Source organism: Octopus bimaculoides, chromosome 21 (genome assembly GCF_046866305.1).
Source record: "Octopus bimaculoides isolate indiv1 chromosome 21, ASM4686630v1, whole genome shotgun sequence".
NCBI classification, from domain to species: Eukaryota; Metazoa; Mollusca; class Cephalopoda; order Octopoda; family Octopodidae; genus Octopus; species Octopus bimaculoides.
The window spans coordinates 10,449,522-10,455,388 of NC_142948.1; positions in this window are offsets into that span (position 1 = coordinate 10,449,522).

The window sequence follows — 5,867 nt, forward strand, 5'->3', positions numbered from 1 at the left end:
TCGTGCCTGTAATTCAAAGGGTTACGCTGAATATCCCCAAAGAACTACATTAAGGGTACACGTGTCTGTGGAATGCTCAGCCATTTGCACGTTAATTTCACGAGCACGCTGTTCCGGTGATCGGATCAACTAGAACCCTCGACGTCGTAAGCGACTGAGTGCCAACAACAACAATTTATACTCCCGTATTTCTCACCTTTCTTCTCTTTTTGGTAAATATCGTGCGTACGCCAACACCTTAAGTTGTATAACTTCATATTCCCTGTTTTCAACATACATTCTAATATTCTAGACTTATTTTTTAAATGTATATGATGCAGTATAGTGGGATTAGCTTCAGTACTTTGTACTGAGAACATTGCAATTCTCGATATTGGTCTATGGAATTGATAAAATTTGATAAACTCTTTACTTTCCTAAATTTATTTGATCTCATTTGGTGGATTGACACATAAATGGTCAATAGAACATTGATCTACGTTTGTCAAATTGCTTAGGAATGTAGATAAGTGAGACAGTCATATATATAAGCAATAGATAAGTGAGACAGTAATATGTATACGCAGACAACTATTGGAGACACTTCAACAGACATGTCTCTAAAGATATAAACGTTATTCATTGTAAAAGTATTACGTTATTTATTGTAAAAGTATTGTGTCTCCTCTGCTGTTATGTTATGAATTATTTTTGTTCCGAATTAAGTATTAGAGCAGTGACTTCTGTTCTCATGCCATTAATTGGATATAGCAACACATATGAGATTGTTAATATTGAGTTTCTGAATTCGTAAAGTATTTTTCATGTATTACCTGCATATGTTTCAGGGTATAGCTACTGTGAGTATTGTATTTTATGAACAACTTCGTTTATGATACTTCTGTAGTCTGTTGATTAATGTGTATAGGAATAAGGGTGGGTAGCTGACAGAACCGTTAGGATACCAGACAAAACAATTAGCTTCAGTTTGACCAGCGTCCTAATGGTTCTGCCACCTATCTGCCTTTTTTCCCATGCAGATATTGCTTTCAAAGTTGGCCACAATGCCAGTATATTCGATTGTGGGTTATGTCGACCTCGACGGAATTTGTAGGTAAACGGTAAAGTCAGACGAAATAACGATAAGCATTGTATCTGGCGTACTAATGATTATGTCAGCTTGTTTCCTTACCAGTGTATTCAATATTAATCGTATGTATTCCATCGAGGTTGAATTCGTCTTTCATCTTTCGGGGGTCGATGAAGTAAATACTAGTTGAGTAGTGGCGTCCATGTAATTGACATACCCGTTGACCCCAAATTATTTTCGTCCTACCAAAATTTGAAACCACTATTAATCGTATGTGAAGTAAATTATCTTAGCATGTAAAGAAATTCCATAGTTGTAAAAATGTAATATATTGAATCAGTAACGGGTATATGCTTAGATTTTCTGCTAATGCAACACTGAGATTTCTCGTTGATGCCTCTACATACAGATCAAAGTATATCATACGGAAATACGGTTCAACAATCTTCCACAATGTACTCTTAAAATACAATCTTCACATAAATGTAATTTCCAATACTGACTCAGAGAATATATGTTTTTCTTCCATGTGCTTTTTTTGGTTTTTACAGTTTAGTTTCGTAATGCGTGCATCGCATTCTCGTAGGTTCTGTTACCGAAATGTTATACTCTTATTTTTCTTATGCTTTATCTATTTAATCATATTAACGATTTAATCTTATTACTTAGAGTATCTGCGTTGCATTGTGCAGATTATTCAAGCTTAAGATATTACAGCATTCGCATCTTTCGAAGCGGAGTTGGAAGTCTTTTTTGACATACTTCTTTGCACCGGCAGAATCTGTGCAATTAAAAAAAAATTAGTCACATTTATTTCTAGATTTCTTTATGTTTACCAATTTAAACCATGCAATGTTGTATCAGTGACGATCAAGTGAAATAAATATAATTTGAAAATACTTCTACTTAATTATATTGCCATATATTTATTCATTTATTTATTAAAGCTGATATTTTCTATTGTCGGAGTTGCAATGCTTCAACAGAATGACCGATTAAACAGTGGCTCGATTTTGTCTGCAATAAACCAATATCCCTGAAACAAACCTCAAATAGTATTTGTCTGTGAGTGCTTAATGGATAAATGATATATAAATAATTAAATATGTGCCTTTCCATATAAGGGTATCCAAAAGCTTCATTCAATTATTTAATTCTTATATTTTGCTCATTTTGGTTGATTATCTAATTCTTTGAATCTTTGATTGGTGATATGTTTTCTGTGTTATTCAGCCCAAACATTTCTTTAGTTTCCGTAGCTTATTTGCAATTCTCTGGCCTTACTAAATTCTTAACCGAACGATATTTCTGTTCTCATTATTTCTATTTAATTTTCTAAATTTTCTCTTAATTTGGTTTATTCTCTGCGCAGTCTACTTACCTTTTCATCGATCGTACGCTTTGACTCAATTGCTTTCGCTGAGGCATAGATCATTCGACTGTATTCAAATAATTTAGTCTTAATTGTATGGAGGAGATTTTTAGATTGCAACGTTTCCGTTCCTCGTCAGTTTCTTATATTAATTTTGTTTGTTAACTGCATCAAGTGTTATTCGTGCGTGGGCTGCTTACTCAGGCAAAATCATTTACAGTTATTTTTAGTCTTTCAATGGATTCTGTATACTCTCCTTTAGTGAATGGAAGTAACTTAGGTTCTAACGAGTCGCAGCTCGATTCATTTGAGGACGGCTCCGCCTGTACATAATGGAATCAAATCCTTTCTAAGTTATTTAAAATAATAATATGGTGAGTTTGTATTTATTTGATACGTTATTATGTGTCCGTAGTTTTAAAAGTTAACGGCATATTTGAATATATTCGTTGTCATTTTAAAACTATGAGGGTGGCCGAAAAGTTCCTAGCTTTACGGATATTACGAAAGGCCTAGCTGGAGGACTAAACGTCCGTGTTCTTAGAGAAACGGAAGAGCAGCTGCACTGTGTGTGTGAGTCTGAGAAGGGAATGTTTTGGATAGAATCGTATCGTATTCTTCTGTAGTTTATTTTACCTAAATCCATGAAAGTTTCAACAACTTCTCGAATAATATTACGGAGATGATTACGGAGTTTAGTGATTCTTCAGTCAACAACATATGCTTCAGTCAACAGCATGAGCCTTGTCCCTCCGCCCGTAGTCTAGGGATGCTAACTAGAATGCTCTTACTATTGGGGGAATAACTAAAATAGACCCTAACATCGTTACAAATGCATCCGTACCGATGTCAACCTGTGAAATGTTTATCTACTAACTATATGCCATAAACCGGCTTTCTTTAACTTTATTTATATGATATACAGCTCTATAACTTAGAGTGGGCTTCCTTTTCGGATTCATGTGTTACCGTGTGTGTGCGTGTGTAATATATATATATATATATATATATATATATATATATGTTATGAAGATTACTCAGCAGATTCTATTGGAGAATAGGCTAACTACTGAATGCATATACGTGGACCCTACTGTGTGCTCGGAACACATCTAGACGATGATCAATTTCTCACCATTTGAGTTTGGGCATTCTCTCATCAGTGTTGGATAGGGATTGGCGCATGTTTTTATTTTGATCATGGATACCTGGAACATTTGTATGATAGACACCGTCTTTAATACAACAGTATAAGAGGAATACTAGACTTGTTATATCTGTCCACATAGATGGTAAGTAAAGCCTTTTCCAATCCATCAATTTTCACAAATTTCATAAAGAATCGTTCAAACATCCAATACCCAAATGAACGGCGCACGTCTTGGGAAATAACTGCTGCTTGCAAAGTTGTTTATTGATGGATATTAAATACCATTCTGAAAGAAAAATTATACGTGTATGTGCGTGTGTGCATTGGAATTGTTAAGCATAGTTGTATGCAAATATAAACATGATGTCAGTTCATATAAAAAATACGGCACACATATTAGAAACCGTAACAAAGCCATTCACTGTGTTTTTGTGAAAAATTCTCACCGGAGAGGTAACTACTCTGGAATGTGCGTATCCGTCGACCTGTGTAGAGAGTACTCCAGACTGACATAGCGCTTGCTTTTCTACTTCACCTTTTGTCATGCAAATTCTACTCTTATAAATTTGTTTTAATCTTCAGACATTAATGATATACTCCTCTCACCATTACCACATTCTAATTCTCGAATCCTCTTTACTTCTCCATTTCACAACCGTCACTTCTCCTTTCCTCGCACCTATTTCGTGTTAGTTGCTCCAGCATCCTCGACGTGTTTTTCTCAGGAAGCATTTCAGTTTGAAATGTCTTTCATTTGGAATGTGTGTCTTCTTCCCTTTCGTATCTGAATTCATATTTCGCATGTAATCTGTGCTACGTCTTGCGTAGGAATTCTCAGTACCATTCATAGCGATATTTTTGCTAGTAGCTTTAATTACAAATCAAGGTCATTATTATAATTATTAATATGAAAATTTCTCTGACTAATAATAGTCTATTAATGATGCTGATGCTACAGCTAAACTTTCCCTCCTGTTAGCAATATTAATTCTGTTGCTGCTGCACCGACTACCACCAAATCCCCTACTACCGTTGCACCTGATGCTGCTGCTGCTGCTACTACTACTAATTTGTACCTCTTACGACCACCACAGTTGATTTTCTAACTAGTCCATCTGTTAATAATTACCAGTACTTCTACTTCTTCTTCGCTCGTTGTTACTAATTATACTTGTAATATTTAAGTCATTTAACAGGTGAATGCCAGGAAAGTAGATTGATTCGACACTTCCGGCAAATCTTTATTTTTAATCAAGTCCTCTGACGTTATTCGAAATCGATCTGCATTCACTTACTAGCAATTATCTTTATACTTTATCCTATAACGACTATTATAAACATTAATAGTATAACTAACGCGGTGTTTTGAGAGAATTGCTAATGTTGGAGAAAGAAAATTACTTTACGGCGGTTTTTTCCCGTAAAATTAGCTATTCGCCCTCCGGACTCGTAATCACATAAAGATTAATCCCAATAATACACAAAAACACCTGAATTTGAACTCGATTTATTCCGTTAACCATTCCTTAATTCTGCCCTGTTTTGTACTTATGTTTGGAATATTTTTGCTATTTTTTTAATTGGTTATTTGAATATAGAAGCCATCGGCTTTCCTTGGTCCTAAATTCCAAACACGCCGTGGTAAACTGTTCCCGGTCGTTCCCATCGGGAGTGATAGCAGGTGTCGACTTTCATGTCAAACAACAAGCTTTTTCAAAATTGCTGAACTTGAGAATCATACAGCAATTGTCAATATTTTTATTGTATTTCTAAGCTGTTTTCATCACGTATTGTCATATTACATTTATAAATGAACACCATAAATGTATAGCTATTATAAGAGGATATATATGTATATATATATATATATATATATATATATATATATATATATATATATTCTTTTATTCTTTTACTTGTTTCAGTCATTTTCATTACGGTCATGCTGGACAACAACCACCTTTTACTCGAAAAAATCGACCCCAGGATTTTTTTTAAAGCCTAGTACATATTTTATCAGTCACCTTTGCCGAACCGCTAGTTACGGGGACGTAAACACAAAAACATCGGTTGTCAAGCGATGGTAGGGAACAGCCACACAAACATGCATGCATGTATACATACACACACACACAAACACATTCAAACACCACCCCTTATATATTTATATATACAGGGAGAGACATATTGATAGGCAGACCGACAGATAGATAGATACATACATACATACATAGATAAAGAGATGGATGTATAGACGCAGAGGGAGAAAAGGAAAG